The sequence below is a fragment of the Sinocyclocheilus anshuiensis genome, unplaced genomic scaffold, assembly GCF_001515605.1.
Source record: "Sinocyclocheilus anshuiensis isolate Anshui unplaced genomic scaffold, SAMN03320099.WGS_v1.1 scaffold2823, whole genome shotgun sequence".
Taxonomy (NCBI): domain Eukaryota; kingdom Metazoa; phylum Chordata; class Actinopteri; order Cypriniformes; family Cyprinidae; genus Sinocyclocheilus; species Sinocyclocheilus anshuiensis.
Genome location: NW_015552796.1, coordinates 171,791 through 182,466, shown reverse-complemented (window position 1 = coordinate 182,466; position 10,676 = coordinate 171,791). Strand labels below are relative to the sequence as shown.

Sequence of the window (10,676 nt, the reverse complement as noted above, 5' to 3'; positions counted from 1 at the left end):
GCAAGTAACAGGCAAAATCTTTTCATCTCTTGCTGAACTGGTGAATTGAGTTTAAGCAGTAAACGTAAGACAAATCTCTGCTTTGTGATTCTCTCAGGTTGAATTTAAAGAACCCGTTGAAAACGAGTGTTAGAACTTTGGGAACTTCATGCAAACTCCGTTAACTCTCATTCTTCAGAACTGTATGTGTGTGTGTGTGTGTGTGTGTGTGTGTGTGTGTGTTTTAGCTTAGTTTAATGTAACCTAGAATAGCCAATAAATTATTGTTTAATTTATAAAGAAGTATTGTCTTGTGTCGTGAAATTTATTTTAAGGTTAAAACTCTGCCCAGATCCTTGTTACCTTGCTCAAAATTAATAAGATTACCATTTTGTTTATGTTGTCGTTGGCCACGAAGTAATATGAACAGAATCGTTAAGATATACTGATTTTAACGTTCGCTGGACAAACCGTTGATACAGTTTAAGCTCTAAGTAGTTGAATCAGATCAACTTGAAGAAATCAACATCGAATCTTTAAGAATCGATTCCTCTCAAAACCTGACCTAAAATAATAATAATTAATTTCAAATCAAATAAAAATTAGTTAATTTCCTTACAAAAGTGATAATGGTCCTCAGTATAGTAGTCGTGAATTCAGACTGTTTGCAGAACAATATGGCTTTAAGCATACAACGTCGAGCCCTCTTTATCCAAAGGCAAATGGAAAAGCAGAAAAGGGGGTGCAAATTGTAAAAAGACTGTTGAAAAAAGCAACTGCAAGCAATTCGGATGAATATCTGGAATTGTTGAGTTATCGTTCCTCCCCACTTGGTTGTGGGTTATCTCCTGCCGAACTACTGATGAACCGTAAACTGCGTGACACATTGCCAAAGTTGTCTCTTAAAAGAGAAAACAAAAGTTTGACATTGAAAGAGATGCAACATCAGAAAAGGAAACAGAAATAATTTTATGATAAGGGATCTCGGCAACTGATACCTCTTTCTGAGCAATATGTGGTTAGAGTTGAGGAGCCAACAGGATGGAGAAAGAAGGCTGTTGTTTTAAAAGAAGTAAATCTAAGGTCATATCTTATTCAAACAGAGGATGGGCAAGGAAATCGGAGAAATCGGAGGAGTTTGTTGAAGTCTGCAGAAATCTGTAAATCAAATATAGAACTGTCTCCGTTAACTTCTTTAACTTCTCATGAAGTTGAAAAATCTTCTCCAGAAATGCCCTCTGTGTCTCTTCTCAGCTCTTTTAACAGTCCCCTGAACTGGTTTCATCTGTACCAAAGACTGACAATCCAATCTTACGAATATCTAATCGTGTTAGAAAACCACCTGTTAGACTGGACTTGTAAAAAAAAAAATGAAAGAAAAGTGAAATAATCTTGGTATTGAAAAATGAATGTGTTGTAAATGGTAAAATGGAGCAATTGAGTGTTTTGGTGTTGGACTAGTGTTTAGTGTGAACTGTTTAGTAGGTAATGTTATTTATTCAAGGAAAAGGGATGTAATGTTGTTATTTATTTAAGAAAAAGGGATGTAATGTTATTTATTCAAGGAAAAGGGATGTAATGTTGTTATTTATTTAAGGAAAAGGGATGTAATGAGTAGGATGTTTAGTCCACTAGGTGGCAGTAATGGATTGTATAAAGTCAAGTGCATTTGCTAAGGAGAGGTGTGGTAATTTGTATATGATGAATGTTCCACGTGGAATAAAGAGGCCAGCACCAGTAATACCTCTTATATTGGTTTCTTGTCTGGTTATTGAATAATACAGTACTGAGCCTTGAGTTACTCCATACTGCACTGGCTCTGGCTCCCAGTAAACATTGGACTATGGTGGCTGGTGTCTCTATTTTCACGTTCCGTACAATAGAATCGCCAATAACTAGAGCACTTTAATCAGGTTTCTCAGTGGGTGTGTAACTGAGTGGGGAGAACCTGTTTAATGTTTTGATCGGAACGGAAGAGTGGTGTTTTGACCCACAACTATGCTGCCTCACAGTCATCCAATCGACCTGCTGCGGGGGCTCTGTAACCGGAACTGAACAATGTACAGGATTCCCTGAGCTAGTCGCATCCAAAGCCGTATCTACAGCCCTCACATTCTTACTGTCCTCTATTAAAGTTTGGATGCGTGTCTCTAGTTCTGAAATCTTCTCTGTCAGCCTAACTATTTCCCTGCATTTATCACATGTGAATCCCTCGTCGCCGACAGAGAGAGATAAACTATACATGTGGCAAGTGGTGCAAACAACAATAGCAGGAGAAGAAGCCATTACTCACCGTGATTGATGAATGATTCTGACTTACCACTGTTGTTTGATGAACTCATGAAAAACGGACCGAGAGAGAAAAGAACAGGGCAAGAGAAAAAAAAAAACGGTAATAGGAATGGAACAGAAACACGAATGGAAATGTGAATGACAAGCTAACCGGCTAACGAATGCTAACACGCTGTACACGCACTGCACTCGCGATTTAAAATTTAAAGCGAACGATCAAATTAGTCAGATTAGTTTGATAGATAATATCGAATATATGGTGGGAATTAAGTTTATATTTTATCACTTTAAACAAAAGAGAGTGATAGTAAGATACAATGCTACATGGACTCTGTCACAAACCACTGAGGATAAGGTTTACTCGTGGCATTTTAAGTGCCCACGATAACCCGCTATTATCACTATGACTACGTTTACTTGTGCACAAATAATTAGATTACCCAGAGGAAAAATTTATTGCTCAGTGGTTGCTCTTCCTACGCTCAGGAGACTTAGATGAGATTTTCATATATCGCTCATTTTAGTATCAACAGCATTTCAGATGTTTCTCCTAAAATTCCTTAGGAGAAACAGAAGTAGACACAAATGTGACTTGAGAAATATTTGAGAAAAAAAAAAAAGAGTCAAAACTGAGAATGTGTTGGAAAAAACATAGAATATCTCTTTATTGTCTTGCTGCAATCTCTATCAAGACTCCATTATAGGAATATTTTATTGCTCAGAGTTCGCTCGTTCTTAACTCAGGAGACTTAGTTGTGATTCTCATGTATTTCTCATTTTAGTATCAACAGTGTCTCAGATGTTTTTCCTAAAATTCCATAGGAGAAATAAAAGTAGACACAACTGAGACATGAGAACGTTCTGAGAGAAAGGACTCCAAAATGAGAATGGACTGTGATAAACATGGGAGATCTCTTTATTGTCTTGCTGTAATCTCTTTCAAGACTCTTATAGAAATGTTTTACTGCTCAGTGGTTGCTCTTTATTTTTTTCTTGATTACATTGGGGTTTTTCATCTTTAATGTTCAGGACAGTAGGAGTAGAGACAGGAAACGATTGGACAGTGAGAAGGGAACAGGAGCAGGAAAGTACTTTTAGCTAGGACTCAAACTCATGCTGTCTGAGGTGCAGTTGTGCCTTCACGTCAATGTGCTGCCCACAAGGCTCTGACAGGTTACTCTACGCTCAGGATACTAAGCGGTGATTCTCTTATACAGTATGCCTCATTGAGATAATACAGTAAGCTTTGTCTTAAGATGTCTTCAATTTTATTTGAGGAAAAACGTTAAACTTTTACTAATATTGTAAAAACTAAAACTATCATTTAAATAGTGTTAAACATTTCAGAATATCAAGGGTTACTAGTTTAAATTTATCTTCAATGCCCAGCATTTTATATACAGCACATTTTCCAAGACTTAGAAGTGCAAGATCTTTAGTGTAAGATCAATACTTTCTTTTTAACAAATGTAACACTATAGTGTACAGGCCCAACAGGAATGCTAGAGAGTGCTCAAACTAAATTAATAGCACCCTCAGTTAAAGCTGTAATAATGGCATTTCATTGCAAATTTGGCAAACTATTCAGTGCGTTATGGTTTGCGTTCTGGAGACTGGTTTCTATTCAACGTGTTTGTACAGCATTGAGCAATGTAGCCAATCACAGACATATCTGTTGATTTATTGAACACAATAAACAGTCAGAGGCTTTTAAGTTAGAATCCACTCACTGCTCAAATTGCCTGAGTTTTTGTTCAGGTGTTGTTTTCAGCACAATCATCTCATTACAACAAAGTGTAGATGCGATTTAAATAAGAGATTCATTGTGCGCACTTTTTTTTTTTTTTAAAGCATTCAAAAGTTTGTCTTGTACATAAACATTTTCCTATAAAAAGTAACATTATCCTTTTTTTCTGTATGATTTCTCTCTTAATATAGGCTTAAACTCTGAATTTATCAGTTTTTTCCCCTTTATTTAGAGCAGCGGTGGCGAACTCCGGTCCTGGAGAGCCGCAGCCCTGCAGGCCTGCAGAGTTCAGCTCCAACCCTAATTAAAACTCACCTGCCTGTAGCTTCCTAGTAACCATTTAGACCTTGATTAGCTTGTTCAGGTGTGTTTGATTACGGTTGAAGCAAAACTCTGCAGGGCTGCGGCTCTCCAGGACCGACGTTCGCCACCCCTGATTTAGAGTCTTTCAAGTACTTGACTTGGTGCACATTATGTAAAGTTGTTGAGATATTTTATAAAGCTTTAAAGTCTCTAAGAGTCTCTAAGGAGAAAAATCCGAGCACAGTCTGTGATGTTGTTGAGATCTTGTTTGAAACACTGGAGGAGACAAATAGTCTTTAGTCTTTAGTTCTGAGCACAGTGTGTGATGATGATGAGGTCTCTTCTAAAACTAAAAGGAGACAAATGTGAGAGTGTTAGAGATTTTGTCTCAGGAGACAAGTTTGAGAAGCAGGAGACTCGAGCAAAAATCTCCATTCGATCTTAAAGTAACCTCATTTATGTCTAGGAGAAATATTTGAGATGTTAAAGAGATCTCACTTTTGATTTTTCTTTCCTCTGGGTAGGCACAATTTGTTGTTGGAAATAGCAATGTACCCGATGCTTTTATCAAAACTGATTTACAGAAACAAAGTAATCCTGGACCTTTTCTTTACTGAAAGGCACACAAATGTCTTATGACTCCATCTTGATTATCAATTGACTAATTTGATTATTAATACATATTATATGGTAGAAATGTTTGAGCTCATATTGAGACATTTGACATTTGCACACTTTGTAAAGTTGTTGAGAGACAAAGGAGACAAATATTAGACCACCAGAGTCTTTAGTTTAGGAGAAAAATCTGAGCACAGTGTGTGATGATGATGAGGTCTCTTCTAAAACTTTAAAGGAGACCATTGTGAGAATGTTTTTGTCTCAGGAGACAAGTTTGAGAAGCAGGAGACTCAAGCAAAAATCTCAATTCGATCTTGAAGTAAACTCATTTCTGTCTAGGAGAAATATTTGAGATGTTAAAGGGGTCATATGATGCGATTTCAATTTTTCCTTTCTCTTTGGAGTGTTACAAGCTCTTGGTGCATAAAGAAGATCTGTAAAGTTGCAAAGACTAAAGTCTCAAATCCAAAGAGATATTCTTTATAAAAGTTAAGAGTCAACCACGCCTACCTAAAATGGCCTACAATAATGTACAGTATTTGAAAAATAATGTGTTTTTTGAACATTAAAGCATGTCAGCATATTCTGTTATACCAAATACACAAAATAATGATCTTTAAAATAGCATCATATGACCGCTTTAAAGAGATTTTTTCACTTTTGATTTTTCTTTCCTTTGGGTGGATGCTGCTGCTAGAGCAGCTTATTCACCCAGACTGACGTGGCCCCGCAAAGAGACGTGTGCGTGTGTGTGTGTTTACTTTCAGAAATACTTCCCCATTTAATTTTTCCTTACAAATTGTATTATCAGCATGACAATTTGAGTAAATGTAGCTGTGTAAAAGGTAGGGGCTGAAGGCCCCTTATAGAACAACGTGCATTTATGACTAAATTGTAACATAAATGATCATGTTTATGATTCTTATTTCTTTATCACAAAATGCTAAAAATGGCACTGTTTTGGAAAGAAATTTGCTCTTTTTAATCTCTCTTTTTAACCCAAGTCATGGTGTGTGATGAACTCTCAAATGAGTTTCTTATGGTTTTGTAGTCTTTGCATTGTTCTAAACATTAATATTTTATGTGCAACAATTGCATACCTTAAAAATTATCTATTTTTTCAGACATTATGATTTAAATGGTGTTGAGTGTACTGAGAACAACTCTCATCTTTTCATAATTTTAATAGTTTTTCAATGTTGTTTTGATGTATTTTAAAGGGTTGGCAGTCAAAATTAAAACTGATGGATGATGGATATTCTTCATTCTTTCTGACAAACAAAAGATAATATGAATTACAATATGTACAATGTTTTCTACATTTTTAAATTGCAGTGTACAGCATTTATTCTAAGGGGTAGAATCTGCAGCTCAGTACTCACTACTCATGAGTACTTTTAAATAAGCTACTCTTTTACTCTTACTCAAGTAGTTTTTTGGACAAGTACTTTTTATTCTACTCACACTACTTTGTTTGGAATGTAATGGTACTTTTACTTGAGTATATTTTTCAGTACTCTTTCCACTAGTGTTGTCAAAAGACCCGGTACTTCGGTACCAAGTCGGTACTAAAACAATTAAAAAGTTACGGTACCACGTTTTCCACGGTGGTACAGAGTACCCGGTCAACCAGACATGGCAACCGGTGGTGCTGCTGATGCGGTGGCTCTGAATCCACTTGTATAATGTTGCATTTGGTCAGACTCAGCCCATTGCATTATTAAAGTATATTATATTTTCCTTTTACAGCTGCAGGCAGAAGAAGATAATGAAACACCCCAGCAAACACTGAAACAGACAACAGTTACAGATGCTTTTCAGCATCAGCAGAAATACGAAAAAAACTCACCTGATGCAAGAAGACTGAACCGAGCCGTTGCTGAATTCATATGTATGGCATATTGTTGCGTTTTTTAGGTTTGTAATTTTTTGTTTTTATTTTCATACTTTTATTACTTGTGGAAAAAGTAATAATTTGATAACTTGAAATACAATTTTAAATAACTATAAAGAATGCCATTGATTTTTTGTACATTTTATTTTTGTTTAACTTTATTAATAAAAATAGTGCATTGTTCAATTAGCATGTTTTTGTGTTTTGCTTTGGTACCGAAATTGGTACCGAGAACCGTGGATTTTCACTGGTATTGGTACCGAATACTGAAATTTTGGTACCGTGACAACACTACTTTTCACCATTGTTTATTAGGAACCAGAATCTTAAATCATATTGAGATGTCTTTTATAATTCTTGAGATACAGGAAAAACTTAGGAAAAAGAATAGTTATGGTATTCAGACAGGTATGTTCAATGCAGTTGTTTTGACAGAAGGAAATTATATATTTTAATGATACAATTTAACAATTTATTCTTGGAGCCATATTGAGATTCTAATATGGCCTCAAAGTTGTTCATTGTTGAATTTGGTTTTACATGCAGTCACTGACCCCTAATCTAATCCTATAATTTACTTATTTGACAAGGTTTTGCTGCTTTACAACTCTTGACAAAGCTCTGTAGTTTATATTGTAACACTTTATATTTAAGACACTGTAGATCAAACAAAAATGAAACCATTCAGTTTGTCTTCCACGACCATTGACGTAGGTTTTTGGGGGAGAGATGGCTTAATTTCATAGGCAGAATTGGCAGGTGGGATGGGTGGGACATGTCCCCACTACTTTTTGCCAAAGGTGATTCTGCCCCTATCACTTTATTAAAAACATTGAAAAATATGCCTACCATGCAGAAGGCTTATAACACAGTAACGCAAGTAAAAGCATCTCCAATCCTTTGTTCTTCACAATTTAATTAATTCAAACTACTGAACAAGTGTCTATAGTTTTTACTCTGATCAGTTTTAGAAATGTATAGACGTTTTAATGAGACATTTGTATAATTAAAAGGAATAATAATAGTTATAATATAATAATAGTCTCTTATTGTCCTGTTTTGGCTGAGCCATCAATAGAATAAACAAAACAAGCCCTAAAAATGTATAAAATAAGACATATTAAGATGATTTGTTAATTGCCTTTAATAAATAACACTTTCAATGAAACATTTGCAATGGATTTGTAAAAGTAGTTTTTATGCTTAATGTACAGGTATAATTTTTCTCTTTGGATTATGGTGTCATTTTTTGGTAAATTGTTTATAAGACAAGGAGAGTGTGTCCACCATTTTTAATTCCTTTAAACTCCCACTAGACCGTTGGTCCAATTTTCATCAAACTCTACTTTGAGTTCATCTTCAGACAATGGCAAAAAGTTGTTATTATTAGGGGCCAAGGGACCATACTAAAATTTAAATTTTTAATTATTTGAAAAACCTACTTTTTCGAACTCGTCCTAGACCGTTTGTCTGGTTTTCACCAAAATTGGCTCAGATCATCTTCAGCCCATGCTGGCAAAAAGTTGATTACTTGATTACCGTATTGACCCGAATATAAGACGATGTTTTTTTCTTGGAAATACATCTGAAAAAACGCAGTCGTCTTATATTCAGGGTCTAGACTTTGACATGTCAATAATACACCCACAACAATAGGTGGCGCCAAATACGCATAAAACGAGTGTGCCATGAAATACGTAATGTAATGCGTGTTGTAAAGATCGCGAGTAAAAACAAAAGAAAACCTTACGAGTCATGACTGTCACGTTAGCCTGATGGGACCAAACTCCCTTTGTGATTTTAAAACGTAAGACAGTACCCAGATTTGAAGACTACAGTAAGATTTAACTTCTACTGTTAATAAGATTTTGGTAGGCTACTATTAGATGGATAGCCTAAATGTCCTAATTCAGGTGGGCTACCTGTTTTTCTTTTTTTTTAATGGTATATCAAAAAGTGTATTTTTTTTAATGTGATTGTTGGTACATTTTACCAGTTTTTACCATACTTTCAAAACAAAAATTAAAATAGGAAAAATATGCAATATGAAAATAACTGAAGACAAAATGTGTTTTACTGAGAAAAAACAAGATTAGGTTTTTAAAAAGCCTTTTTCCAAAAGGTACATCTGGAAAAAGTGGGGTCGTCTTATAATCAGGGTCGTCTTATATTCGGGCCAATACGGTAGTCGAACTGATATCGAATAGCGAATGTGACCAAGAGCACACCAAAATGGATGTGAGGCAATATCTCTGCAATGCTTTAGCATATTCAAACCAAACTGGGTGTGTTTTATAATAACCATGACATGAGGGTACCTACACAGTTTTGGCACAGTGAGATATGAAAAATGACTATTTTTGCTAATAACTTCTAAACGGTTTGGCCAAAAATCACAAGACTGAACTCTTTTGAATTTTGTCGTAAAATTCTTTATTTTACGAACGCATGTGTCTCGGTATGTGTCTTCGGGACCATGCCATGGAGGTACTCAAAAAGCAAAATTGTCATTTGACTGTTCTTATTAGATTCCTTGGATTATGCCATGAACATTATAATACAATACAATATTATGAACATTGATACCAATTATGCCATAATCACCTGGAATTTCTGTCCGCCATTTTAATTTACTTTGAAACCCTACTTGTTTTAATTCCTCCTGGACCGTTGGTCCAATTTTCACCAAATTTGACTGAGATTATCTTCAGACCATGCTGGCAAAAAGTGATAGATTTCGTGTTGATAGGCGAAACGGTTTTCATTTACCACATTAAGAAATGTGATGTTCAAAAGTGATAAACCATTAGATCATATTACTAATGATTGAATATATGATTTTTCTGGCATTTTGAGTAAAATCACCTTAAAATGTCTTTAATTATTAATTGTATTTGATCTGATCCTCCCTGCCATGCTTGCTCCTCACTCTGCCTCTGCTGTGCTTGGCCCCTTAATTGATGCTTGCAGCTATATTTATTATTATTATTTGTAATCATAACCATTATTGTTTAAAGCATTAACAAATTTGATGGCATGATGCCAAATTTGAGGCTGTATCTCTGCAATGCTTTGGAAACAAAATTCCTGAGTGCATGCTCAGTCAAATGCATACAATAGTTTCAATTTCTGCCATTTTGAAGTTTTGGAAAAACCTACTTTTTGAAACTCGTTTTAGACGGCTCCTCTGATTTTCACCAAAATTGGCTCAGATCATCATGAGGCTATGCTGGCAAAATGTTATGGAATTTAAGTTGAATTCATTTAGTGCATCAAATCGTAAGCGCATGCCAAAATGGACATTAGGCTGTGTACACACAAAACTTTGGGTGTATCATTAAAGGTTGCACAGTTTCGGCACAACACCACCAATAGATTTAAAAACTGATATTTTTGCTTAATGCATGATTACTCTAGCAAATATTAGTCGCAGCAACAGAATGCATCCATTTAGTTGTCTCATCTCTAATATGTTACAATTAAGCAGTAAATATATACTGTTTATGGCGGTTCTCCGCCATCTTTCCCAATTACATTATCTGTGACTTTACTTGTGAACCAAGTTGTAAACCTTAAATCTACCTCAGTATTCAGTGCATTTCCAATGCTCTGCAAAATTTACAGTAAGAGAGTGGTATCACCACTAAATTTAAATAGTTTGCTAAATGGCTCATGTGTCTGCTTAACGAAAGGGCAATTAAAATTAAACACATTATTGAAATCCAATATGTAATCCAAGTCCAGACTGAACAGTTACTGTAATGAGATTACTGAAACGAAAATGAAATGAAAAAACAAAACAAAACCTGTAATTTAAAAAAAAAAAAAAAAAAAAAAAAAAAC

General features: G+C 35.1%; 1 protein-coding gene across 1 annotated transcript in view; it reads right to left on the bottom strand.

The window, feature by feature from the left end:
* LOC107667944 (NAD kinase-like) overlaps nt 1-10,676 on the bottom strand; it is a 143,810-nt gene that overhangs the window by 56,713 nt on the left and 76,421 nt on the right. The window lies entirely within an intron of this gene.